Raw genomic sequence first — 13,405 nt, forward strand, 5'->3', positions numbered from 1 at the left:
CCCCGTTCAATTTTTGCTTTGCCCCCCCTGTTCATTTCCATGTGCGCCAGGATCCGCAAGGCAACAGTTTGCAAGCTGCAAGAACTGCCCTGTTGGCAGCTACAACACGGGCCTGCGGTGGCGGCCCGTGCACCGTGTTTGTGTCCATGCATCCATTCGTTGTGCTCATTGCGTGTGCCACTTGAGCTGGCACGGAGACTGCGTTTGTGCAGCCCATGCACCGTTGTGGTTCACTGCGTTCAGTTCAAAAGGGAAGGCCTTGGACTGCATGTGAGCAGCCAGCCACGTTCCCTGTCACCTGCATTGTTTGAGCCAGAGACTGCATGCGGGCAGCCTGGCTCCCTGCTAACTGCTTTCTTTTTGCAGAGTTCAATGATCCTGGGCCATGGTTTAGTGTAAAATTTGTAAGTTAAGGTAAGATGTACTGTAAATATGAGTGCGCCCCCGGCATGTATGTCTTAGCGCCGGCAATTTTATTTAAGTCGTCCGTGTGAGTGAGTTTGTTTAGGTAGTTACGCAGCCCTCAGGTTATTTATTTTGGGGACACGAATACCATGAATGTCGCACTCAGGGATCCGTAGGTAAAATGTACTAGGGGAAAACTACACATGATGGCACACGAAAATTTGACGACTCGGGACGAGTCTGTAAAAAGGGAAGGGGGTAGTGTTGTGGTCACCAAATTCGCAAACCACCATTCAGGTCCCTTAGGTGAGGTATCTCGGTAAGTGCATGTGTAGTTAGGCCCAAACCCGTTGTCTAGTGGGAATACATGTCATTTATACGTGCTGCGACTCTTCAGGATAGCCGTTTTTCTTTTACTATCTTTATTTTGGACCAACCGCCATGATTACCATCACAACCACAACATCAACCACCGACCACAACCACCGCTTCACCACAACCGCCACGACCTTCACGTCACACCTCGCAACCGTAGCATCGCCACCGTTCTTGCCCTGCTGTGGGTACCGGTGTTGGACTCGTGCAGGGCGCACGTTGAACAGCGTGTACAAAATCACGGATTTTGTGCTTCAAAAACGGATCAAAAACGACACACGCCCACTTTTTGCCGTCCAATCGGTGAGCGAGGGGCGATTTGGCCCCGCCTCCAGAACGATCGATATATGCAAATTTGTGGATCAAAAAGCCTTCACGCCCACTTTTTCTCGGGCCAATGGGGAGCGAGGTGAAAGGTCGAAGGGAGGGGGTCAAAGGCGAAGCTACGGGGGGATAAAAAGGACGGTGTTCGTCAGTCAGCAGAACGAGAAGGAGTCGGAAGAGAGAGAAGAGTGTGGAAGTCTGGAGCCCGAAGCCCGAAGCCCGAAGCCTGCAGTAGCTGGAGAAGCTGAAGAGAGTCGCGAAGGGGAGAGTCGATCGGAGAGTCCAACGAGGAGAGCCCAAAGAGGAGTCCAGGGTGGAGAGTCCAGAGGCGGAGAGGCGGCCGCGGCGAGGGCAGACGAGGGGGTGCTCGCGACGGTGCCGGGAGCTGCACGCCCGAGGAAGGCCGGCAGCGCGACCTGGCCGAGGTGGAGACGCACACCAGGGATAATAAAGATCCTCTATACCCCGAGCATCAGCAACCCCCTCCTGTTTCCCCCCGCGCTGAGATAGTGCGACCAAGGGGGCCCCGTTCCCACCCCCTACCAGACACCGTCCACGAGGCCCGCGGGTTGCGGGGCCATCGCCGCTCCGCGTCTCATCACCAGACGGGTAGGCCCGACCCGGTCTCGGCCTCAGGCCTGCCTCATTCTTGGGGGATTTCTTTTCCTTGGTTTTGGGTATGTGTTGTCGGCGCCGTCTGTGAAGTAGAATTGTATAAGTGTTGCCGTGTGCTCGGTAGTCGGTATTAGCTCTGCACTGTGTTTTCACTTTTATATTTGCTTTTTGTGTAAATGGAATTGTGTTTTCTTTTTTTTTTGTGTGCTTTTGGTGGAATTGTATTTGTGTGCTTCCCGTGTGCCGCGAATAAATGTGCTTTATTGTTGAACTGTTCTCCCGCTTCGCTTCGTCTTTTCCTCCATTGAATCCCCATCTTGCTTCACGTAAAGGGTTGGTAGTGGGCTGAATACGCCCGATAATTAATCGAACCGTCGAGGTCGACGAAAACACCGCTCGGTTATTCTGATAGTACGGAACGGGTCGCTTAAGTGGCCCGTGTCCGAAGTCGACCTGCGGCGAGGTGCGATCGCCCGGTCTACCCTCCGCGTGGGTACTTAGGTAGGTCGAATTTGGCGAGCAACCCTATCCCACGCGGGGGCTGATTGGCTCGATCGCGGTGAGACCGAAAGGTCCACCCGTGACTGGTTCCCGGCGTTAGTCCGAGAGGGTCACGACTGGATTGTCCGTCCGGTGGGCGACGTGCCGCGATTCGAGTTACGTAGCCGTCAGCACGCCGGCGGGCGCGAAGACCGCAACACTGGTGTCAGGTCGTGCGATACAAATCCATCGCCCTCCTCGCGGCACTGGTATCGGAGAACAGGAAAACGGGCTCTCCTGTCTCCGGCTAAATTCACGGGAATCGGTCCAGGGGTGAGAGAAGCGACCCCCGATTCCCTCCAAATTACGAGCGAGCAAATTAACCCTTCACGAGAAGCAAGATGGCGTCTCAAGGCGAGCGGGAGCCGGGGGTATTAGAAATGTATATGTGTAATAATGTAGAGTCCATGGCCCAGGATGGAATCCCCGAGCAGGAAATGTTGATTGTGCAGGAACACGGACTCGCCCAACTGAACCCAGGGCCCGAGGTGGGTGCGGCAGCGGCCGCGGTGTATGACACCTCCCCCCCCTCCACCAAGACCCTTCCCCAACCCCTGCCGAAACGGCTCACTTGAGTGCATCCGACATGGCCCAGCTATTCACCATGCTGGCACAAATGGATGCAAACACAAATGAAATGAAAAACGAAATGAAAGGCATGAACGAAAAGATGGATACAAATACAAATGAAATGAAAAACGAAATGAAAGGCATGAACGAAAAGATGGATACAAATACAAATGAAATGAGAAACGAAATGAACAAGCAAATAAATGGAGTGGAAGCAAACATGAAGGAAGAAACTAAAAAGCTGCGTGGTGAGACGCAGAACATGGGCCGATGCCTGCAGGCGGGCATGAAGGCCGTGACCAGGGAGATCAAAATGGCGACTCCACGTGTAGGAGCGAAGGAGCAGGGAGGGGTGCAACGATGACCGAAAGGGAAAAATTAAATGGGGAGACCAAAACGTGCGAGACGAGACACGAGGTGACGACAAAGGAAATAATAATAGTTGAGACAAGGGAGGTAAAGGGTGAAGAGTTGGCAGAGACACGGGAGATTAGAAAAAATAGAGGAAAGACAACACGATGAAGACGGGGTAAGTGACGCGCACACACACACGGAGGTAGTGGAGGACAATGGGGGTGAGCTCGCGGAGCGTGTAGAGACCCAGTGCGAGCACCTGGATGGCCTCCTCCAGGAACGAGGGGAGGGAGTATGCCCCCTTGAGGCGAGTCACGACCAGGTGAGTTCAGTCGTGCTTTGCGAGGTTGAGGGGACGGGTGCTGTGGACGGGTGCACGGAGAGCTTGGGGGGTATAGAGGCCCCGGAGACCCTTGTGGGGACACGAATCCCCAGTGTGGTTGTCCCTGTGTGTGTGGTGCAAGGCGTGAGTGCGTCCCCGTGTGTGGAAGCGACCCCGTGTGTGAGTGGTGTGGTGGCGATGGTGCCGGAGTGCGTGCTTCCCAGCACGCCGTGTGTGGATGAGACTCCGCGGTTGAGTGCCCCCGCGTGTGTGGATGAGGAACCGCGGGTGAGTGCCCCCGCGTGTGTGGATGAGGCACGGAGTGTGAGTGAGGCACCGCGGGTGAGTGCCCCCGCGCGAGTGAATGGAGCACCACGTGTGAGTAGTATGGTTTGTGTGAGTAGTGAGGCACGCGTGAGTGAACGGCCGTGTGCAAGGTCGCTGTGTGCCAGGGAGACCGTGTGTGTGAGAGAGCGGTATGAGAGGGAGATGTCGGTTGACATGCGGGAGCACGCAGCCGCGTCTCCCCGTGTGAATGTGATGGAGTGGACTGTGTGCGTCGTGACACGCAGGTATGCGTGTGTGGAATGGCGACGACGGCGACAGAGGAAAGAAAGCCGAGTAGCGGCTGTAGTTGTTTCGCGCACCGTGCCGGGTTCACCCAGCAGTGAGCACGCGGTTCGTGCTGTGCAACGCACGAGACCACCACGTGCTCGCTTGCGAGAGTGAAGTCCCGGTCCGGAAACGCCAGCGGTGGATTTGCCGATCCCGCGGACGGACAAAGTTTAGGCAGGTAAATGGATTTGGACCGGACGGGTTCTCCACGCGATCGTGTGTGTTCAGCTCCAACGGGCAAAGCACATGTGTTCGCGTGGGGAACCCCTCGAGACGTGGGGCTTGTGTTTTTTATGCGCACGGTGACGTCATGGCTGCACGTGGGGTTGGAATCCGGCAGGAGGGGTATCTCTGCCGGATGGTCCCGTCCAAGGAGGGACGAGGAACACGTGCAGCTGCATGACGTCACGGGCAGGTGCAAAGTGCGCGAGCTCTGAGTTGCCGCGCAGGTGCTGCGCATGAAAAAAAAAAAAAAAAAGCAAGCCTCACTTTCGGGTGTACAGGATTCCTGGGCAAGGGGTGAAAGACCCCCTTACCCTGGGCACAGGATGGAAACTAGTTAGGGGGAAGGGTTAGCTTAGTTAGACCGACTCCATGGGGCAGGGGGAAGTCCTCATGGAGTCCGTGGAATGGATTAGTTAGAGGGATTGTAGCCAGATTTAGGTTGGGAAATAAAATGATTTATTTGGAGACAGTGACTGACAGTGAGTGTGTAGAGGGGACGTAGTTTAGCTACGTAGTGTTAAAAGGAACGTGCTGTAGTATAAGGGACGACGTGGGAGCACGAGTTAGTTAGGGGAGGTAGTTAGAAGGATGGCAGAGTTCAGCGGTGTGTGTGTTGAAGAGTTGTTGGAGAGTTGTGAGGTGAGTACTTGGTGAGTGAGTGAGGCCAGCGGGTCTGTGTGTATGGAGCGAATGGGGAATGCATGGTGCGATGAGTGATTGGGGGGAGGAGTGACTCCCGCCCAAGGGACCCCGGGGTCAGAGTAAAGTGAGTTAGCTGGGTTAGTCAAATTGAAAAATGGAGGTCGTTTTGTTGTTGGTGGGAAAGTAGGCTCGAGACCCATTTGGAGGGGTGCAGGAGCCCTGTTGACGGGCTTGGGAGCGTGGCTGCGAAAGGTGAGTATCGCTGAGTGGGTACCCCGGGCACCAGGCTAGTCGGCCGTGGTAGGCCATGGGCCCATGGGGGGCCGGGATAGAGTAGTGGGCACGGGTGCGCCTGCTTGGTGCGGGGGCCCGGGGCGCCATTAGCCGCGTGGGCAGTGTTGTGGGCACGGGTGACCCTCGGAAAGGGGCCCGGGAGGCCGGCCTGCCACGTGTGCGTTTCAGGAGGTGCCATGGGGGGCACTCCCCGGTGTTAGGGAGCTGGTAGGCTCGGAGGCAGTGTAGTGCCCGGGGGTGCCATAGCGGGAGATTCGGCAGAGGGTCGTGCCTGCCAAAGGGAGCCACGTGTCCCAGCCAGGAGACCGTGTGAGGGCACGGAGAGAAAATTGGGGGCGAGGCCCGAAATTGTGAGGACACCAACACAGGCGACGGGAATCTGGGTTGTTAGAACCAATAGTTTAAGCGAGAGGCGCTTGTTGAAAGCCCCGGGGTAGTTTAAGAGTTAATGGTTAGGGTAGATTAGGAGATGTACCCCTCCGCACCATCCATCCCCTCGCTGTCGTTGTGGGCCGCTGGACCCACTTGGTGTTAAGATCGCCGAACTCTGGGGAGGCCATTCTGAGGCTTGAGTTGGGCCTCGACACAGGACGTTAGCTCTCCCTTGTTCCCCTCCGGGAAGGGAACGTAGGGGTTGGGAGTAGGCTAGGTGACAGAATAGGTTAGCCGAACAAGGACGATAAAGGGGGTTAGGGGACGATTTATAGTGGGGAAGTAAAAATAAAAAAAAAATAAAAAAAATTAAGGGGGCTAAATTGGTTTTTCACAAATTAAGGGAGTGGGTATGTACAGTGACAGGCAAAGGCGATAGGTTGGGAGGGAGACAGGTAGGTAGGTCCGAGCCCGCCTTCCAAGTGGCCAGCACCACCGCACTCCCTCCACCAACCTCCACTGAACGGCAAAGGCTGGCCAGCTTCATCTGCTGGCTGTGTTACTTCAAGGCCTGTGCCGGCCCACTTGATCGGCAGCTGTTGTGTTGCTGCAAGGCCTGTGCCGGCCACTTCGTCTGCAGCTGTGGTACTTCAAGGCCTGTGCCGGCCAGTTCATCTGCCCGCTATGTTTGCCTGCAGCGGCCTTCTTCTGCGGGCTGTGTTTGCCTGCTCACCTTTGCCATGCCATGCCCACTGCCCACGTTCACCAGCCCCGTTCAATTTTTGCTTTGCCCCCCCCCCTGTTCATTTCCATGTGCGCCAGGATCCGCAAGGCAACAGTTTGCAAGCTGCAAGAACTGCCCTGTTGGCAGCTACAACACGGGCCTGCGGTGGCGGCCCGTGCACCGTGTTTGTGTCCATGCATCCATTCGTTGTGCTCATTGCGTGTGCCACTTGAGCTGGCACGGAGACTGCGTTTGTGCAGCCCATGCACCGTTGTGGTTCACTGCGTTCAGTTCAAAAGGGAAGGCCTTGGACTGCATGTGAGCAGCCAGCCACGTTCCCTGTCACCTGCATTGTTTGAGCCAGAGACTGCATGCGGGCAGCCTGGCTCCCTGCTAACTGCTTTCTTTTTGCAGAGTTCAATGATCCTGGGCCATGGTTTAGTGTAAAATTTGTAAGTTAAGGTAAGATGTACTGTAAATATGAGTGCGCCCCCGGCATGTATGTCTTAGCGCCGGCAATTTTATTTAAGTCGTCCGTGTGAGTGAGTTTGTTTAGGTAGTTACGCAGCCCTCAGGTTATTTATTTTGGGGACACGAATACCATGAATGTCGCACTCAGGGATCCGTAGGTAAAATGTACTAGGGGAAAACTACACATGATGGCACACGAAAATTTGACGACTCGGGACGAGTCTGTAAAAAGGGAAGGGGGTAGTGTTGTGGTCACCAAATTCGCAAACCACCATTCAGGTCCCTTAGGTGAGGTATCTCGGTAAGTGCATGTGTAGTTAGGCCCAAACCCGTTGTCTAGTGGGAATACATGTCATTTATACGTGCTGCGACTCTTCAGGATAGCCGTTTTTCTTTTACTATCTTTATTTTGGACCAACCGCCATGATTACCATCACAACCACAACATCAACCACCGACCACAACCACCGCTTCACCACAACCGCCACGACCTTCACGTCACACCTCGCAACCGTAGCATCGCCACCGTTCTTGCCCCGCTGTGGGTACCGGTGTTGGACTCGTGCAGGGCGCACGTTGAACAGCGTGTACAAAATCACGGATTTTGTGCTTCAAAAACGGATCAAAAACGACACACGCCCACTTTTTGCCGTCCAATCGGTGAGCGAGGGGCGATTTGGCCCCGCCTCCAGAACGATCGATATATGCAAATTTGTGGATCAAAAAGCCTTCACGCCCACTTTTTCTCGGGCCAATGGGGAGCGAGGTGAAAGGTCGAAGGGAGGGGGTCAAAGGCGAAGCTACGGGGGGATAAAAGGACGGTGTTCGTCAGTCAGCAGAACGAGAAGGAGTCGGAAGAGAGAGAAGAGTGTGGAAGTCTGGAGCCCGAAGCCCGAAGCCTGCAGTAGCTGGAGAAGCTGAAGAGAGTCGCGAAGGGGAGAGTCGATCGGAGAGTCCAACGAGGAGAGCCCAAAGAGGAGTCCAGGGTGGAGAGTCCAGAGGCGGAGAGGCGGCCGCGGCGAGGGCAGACGAGGGGGTGCTCGCGACGGTGCCGGGAGCTGCACGCCCGAGGAAGGCCGGCAGCGCGACCTGGCCGAGGTGGAGACGCACACCAGGGATAATAAAGATCCTCTATACCCCGAGCATCAGCAACCCCCTCCTGTTTCCCCCCGCGCTGAGATAGTGCGACCAAGGGGGCCCCGTTCCCACCCCCTACCAGACACCGTCCACGAGGCCCGCGGGTTGCGGGGCCATCGCCGCTCCGCGTCTCATCACCAGACGGGTAGGCCCGACCCGGTCTCGGCCTCAGGCCTGCCTCATTCTTGGGGGATTTCTTTTCCTTGGTTTTGGGTATGTGTTGTCGGCGCCGTCTGTGAAGTAGAATTGTATAAGTGTTGCCGTGTGCTCGGTAGTCGGTATTAGCTCTGCACTGTGTTTTCACTTTTATATTTGCTTTTTGTGTAAATGGAATTGTGTTTTCTTTTTTTTTGTGTGCTTTTGGTGGAATTGTATTTGTGTGCTTCCCGTGTGCCGCGAATAAATGTGCTTTATTGTTGAACTGTTCTCCCGCTTCGCTTCGTCTTTTCCTCCATTGAATCCCCATCTTGCTTCACGTAAAGGGTTGGTAGTGGGCTGAATACGCCCGATAATTAATCGAACCGTCGAGGTCGACGAAAACACCGCTCGGTTATTCTGATAGTACGGAACGTGTCGACTAAGTGGCCCGTGTCCGAAGTCGACCTGCGGCGAGGTGCGATCGCCCGGTCTACCCTCCGCGTGGGTACTTAGGTAGGTCGAATTTGGCGAGCAACCCTATCCCACGCGGGGGCTGATTGGCTCGATCGCGGTGAGACCGAAAGGTCCACCCGTGACTGGTTCCCGGCGTTAGTCCGAGAGGGTCACGACTGGATTGTCCGTCCGGTGGGCGACGTGCCGCGATTCGAGTTACGTAGCCGTCAGCACGCCGGCGGGCGCGAAGACCGCAACACTGGTGTCAGGTCGTGCGATACAAATCCATCGCCCTCCTCGCGGCACTGGTATCGGAGAACAGGAAAACGGGCTCTCCTGTCTCCGGCTAAATTCACGGGAATCGGTCCAGGGGTGAGAGAAGCGACCCCCGATTCCCTCCAAATTACGAGCGAGCAAATTAACCCTTCACGAGAAGCAAGATGGCGTCTCAAGGCGAGCGGGAGCCGGGGGTATTAGAAATGTATATGTGTAATAATGTAGAGTCCATGGCCCAGGATGGAATCCCCGAGCAGGAAATGTTGATTGTGCAGGAACACGGACTCGCCCAACTGAACCCAGGGCCCGAGGTGGGTGCGGCAGCGGCCGCGGTGTATGACACCTCCCCCCCCTCCACCAAGACCCTTCCCCAACCCCTGCCGAAACGGCTCACTTGAGTGCATCCGACATGGCCCAGCTATTCACCATGCTGGCACAAATGGATGCAAACACAAATGAAATGAAAAACGAAATGAAAGGCATGAACGAAAAGATGGATACAAATACAAATGAAATGAAAAACGAAATGAAAGGCATGAACGAAAAGATGGATACAAATACAAATGAAATGAGAAACGAAATGAACAAGCAAATAAATGGAGTGGAAGCAAACATGAAGGAAGAAACTAAAAAGCTGCGTGGTGAGACGCAGAACATGGGCCGATGCCTGCAGGCGGGCATGAAGGCCGTGACCAGGGAGATCAAAATGGCGACTCCACGTGTAGGAGCGAAGGAGCAGGGAGGGGGTGCAACGATGACCGAAAGGGAAAAATTAAATGGGGAGACCAAAACGTGCGAGACGAGACACGAGGTGACGACAAAGGAAATAATAATAGTTGAGACAAGGGAGGTAAAGGGTGAAGAGTTGGCAGAGACACGGGAGATAGAAAAAATAGAGGAAAGACAACACGATGAAGACGGGGTAAGTGACGCGCACACACACACGGAGGTAGTGGAGGACAATGGGGGTGAGCTCGCGGAGCGTGTAGAGACCCAGTGCGAGCACCTGGATGGCCTCCTCCAGGAACGAGGGGAGGGAGTATGCCCCCTTGAGGCGAGTCACGACCAGGTGAGTTCGGTCGTGCTTTGCGAGGTTGAGGGGACGGGTGCTGTGGACGGGTGCACGGAGAGCTTGGGGGGTATAGAGGCCCCGGAGACCCTTGTGGGGACACGAATCCCCAGTGTGGTTGTCCCTGTGTGTGTGGTGCAAGGCGTGAGTGCGTCCCCGTGTGTGGAAGCGACCCCGTGTGTGAGTGGTGTGGTGGCGATGGTGCCGGAGTGCGTGCTTCCCAGCACGCCGTGTGTGGATGAGACTCCGCGGTTGAGTGCCCCCGCGTGTGTGGATGAGGAACCGCGGGTGAGTGCCCCCGCGTGTGTGGATGAGGCACGGAGTGTGAGTGAGGCACCGCGGGTGAGTGCCCCCGCGCGAGTGAATGGAGCACCACGTGTGAGTAGTATGGTTTGTGTGAGTAGTGAGGCACGCGTGAGTGAACGGCCGTGTGCAAGGTCGCTGTGTGCCAGGGAGACCGTGTGTGTGAGAGAGCGGTATGAGAGGGAGATGTCGGTTGACATGCGGGAGCACGCAGCCGCGTCTCCCCGTGTGAATGTGATGGAGTGGACTGTGTGCGTCGTGACACGCAGGTATGCGTGTGTGGAATGGCGACGACGGCGACAGAGGAAAGAAAGCCGAGTAGCGGCTGTAGTTGTTTCGCGCACCGTGCCGGGTTCACCCAGCAGTGAGCACGCGGTTCGTGCTGTGCAACGCACGAGACCACCACGTGCTCGCTTGCGAGAGTGAAGTCCCGGTCCGGAAACGCCAGCGGTGGATTTGCCGATCCCGCGGACGGACAAAGTTTAGGCAGGTAAATGGATTTGGACCGGACGGGTTCTCCACGCGATCGTGTGTGTTCAGCTCCAACGGGCAAAGCACATGTGTTCGCGTGGGGAACCCCTCGAGACGTGGGGCTTGTGTTTTTTATGCGCACGGTGACGTCATGGCTGCACGTGGGGTTGGAATCCGGCAGGAGGGGTATCTCTGCCGGATGGTCCCGTCCAAGGAGGGACGAGGAACACGTGCAGCTGCATGACGTCACGGGCAGGTGCAAAGTGCGCGAGCTCTGAGTTGCCGCGCAGGTGCTGCGCATGAAAAAAAAAAAAAAAAGCAAGCCTCACTTTCGGGTGTACAGGATTCCTGGGCAAGGGGTGAAAGACCCCCTTACCCTGGGCACAGGATGGAAACTAGTTAGGGGGAAGGGTTAGCTTAGTTAGACCGACTCCATGGGGCAGGGGTAAGTCCTCATGGAGTCCGTGGAATGGATTAGTTAGAGGGATTGTAGCCAGATTTAGGTTGGGAAATAAAATGATTTATTTGGAGACAGTGACTGACAGTGAGTGTGTAGAGGGGACGTAGTTTAGCTACGTAGTGTTAAAAGGAACGTGCTGTAGTATAAGGGACGACGTGGGAGCACGAGTTAGTTAGGGGAGGTAGTTAGAAGGATGGCAGAGTTCAGCGGTGTGTGTGTTGAAGAGTTGTTGGAGAGTTGTGAGGTGAGTACTTGGTGAGTGAGTGAGGCCAGCGGGTCTGTGTGTATGGAGCGAATGGGGAATGCATGGTGCGATGAGTGATTGGGGAGGAGTGACTCCCGCCCAAGGGACCCCGGGGTCAGAGTAAAGTGAGTTAGCTGGGTTAGTCAAATTGAAAAATGGAGGTCGTTTTGTTGTTGGTGGGAAAGTAGGCTCGAGACCCATTTGGAGGGGTGCAGGAGCCCTGTTGACGGGCTTGGGAGCGTGGCTGCGAAAGGTGAGTATCGCTGAGTGGGTACCCCGGGCACCAGGCTAGTCGGCCGTGGTAGGCCACGGGCCCATGGGGGCCGCGATAGAGTAGTGGGCACGGCTGCGCCTGCCTGGTGCGGGGGCCCGCGGCGCCATTAGCCGCGCGGGCAGTGTTGTGGGCACGGGTGAGCCTCGGAAAGGGGGCCGGGAGGCCGGCCTGCCACGTGTGCGTTCCAGGGGAGGTGCCATGGGGGCACTCCCCGGTGTTAGGGAGCTGGTAGGCTCGGAGGCAGTGTAGTGCCCGGGGGTGCCATAGCGGGAGATTCGGCAGAGGGTCGTGCCTGCCAAAGGGAGCCACGTGTCCCAGCCAGGAGACCGTGTGAGGGCACGGAGAGAAAATTGGGGGGGCGAGGCCCGAAATTGTGAGGACACCAACACAGGCGACGGGAATCTGGGTTGTTAGAACCAATAGTTTAAGCGAGAGGCGCTTGTTGAAAGCCCCGGGGTAGTTTAAGAGTTAATGGTTAGGGTAGATTAGGAGATGTACCCCTCCGCACCATCCATCCCCTCGCTGTCGTTGTGGGCCGCTGGACCCACTTGGTGTTAAGATCGCCGAACTCTGGGGAGGCCATTCTGAGGCTTGAGTTGGGCCTCGACACAGGACGTTAGCTCTCCCTTGTTCCCCTCCGGGAAGGGAACGTAGGGGTTGGGAGTAGGCTAGGTGACAGAATAGGTTAGCCGAACAAGGACGATAAAGGGGGTTAGGGGACGATTTATAGTGGGGAAGTAAAAATAAAAAAAACAAAAAAATTAAGGGGGCTAAATTGGTTTTTCACAAATTAAGGGAGTGGGTATGTACAGTGACAGGCAAAGGCGATAGGTTGGGAGGGAGACAGGTAGGTAGGTCCGAGCCCGCCTTCCAAGTGGCCAGCACCACCGCACTCCCTCCACCAACCTCCACTGAACGGCAAAGGCTGGCCAGCTTCATCTGCTGGCTGTGTTACTTCAAGGCCTGTGCCGGCCCACTTGATCGGCAGCTGTTGTGTTGCTGCAAGGCCTGTGCCGGCCACTTCGTCTGCAGCTGTGGTACTTCAAGGCCTGTGCCGGCCAGTTCATCTGCCCGCTATGTTTGCCTGCAGCGGCCTTCTTCTGCGGGCTGTGTTTGCCTGCTCACCTTTGCCATGCCATGCCCACTGCCCACGTTCACCAGCCCCGTTCAATTTTTGCTTTGCCCCCCCCTGTTCATTTCCATGTGCGCCAGGATCCGCAAGGCAACAGTTTGCAAGCTGCAAGAACTGCCCTGTTGGCAGCTACAACACGGGCCTGCGGTGGCGGCCCGTGCACCGTGTTTGTGTCCATGCATCCATTCGTTGTGCTCATTGCGTGTGCCACTTGAGCTGGCACGGAGACTGCGTTTGTGCAGCCCATGCACCGTTGTGGTTCACTGCGTTCAGTTCAAAAGGGAAGGCCTTGGACTGCATGTGAGCAGCCAGCCACGTTCCCTGTCACCTGCATTGTTTGAGCCAGAGACTGCATGCGGGCAGCCTGGCTCCCTGCTAACTGCTTTCTTTTTGCAGAGTTCAATGATCCTGGGCCATGGTTTAGTGTAAAATTTGTAAGTTAAGGTAAGATGTACTGTAAATATGAGTGCGCCCCCGGCATGTATGTCTTAGCGCCGGCAATTTTATTTAAGTCGTCCGTGTGAGTGAGTTTGTTTAGGTAGTTACGCAGCCCTCAGGTTATTTATTTTGGGGACACGAATACCATGAATGTCGCACTCA

The sequence above is a fragment of the Eptatretus burgeri genome, chromosome 12 (assembly GCF_056783735.1).
Source record: "Eptatretus burgeri isolate ZD-2024b chromosome 12, Ebu_testis_v1, whole genome shotgun sequence".
NCBI lineage: Eukaryota > Metazoa > Chordata > Myxini > Myxiniformes > Myxinidae > Eptatretus > Eptatretus burgeri.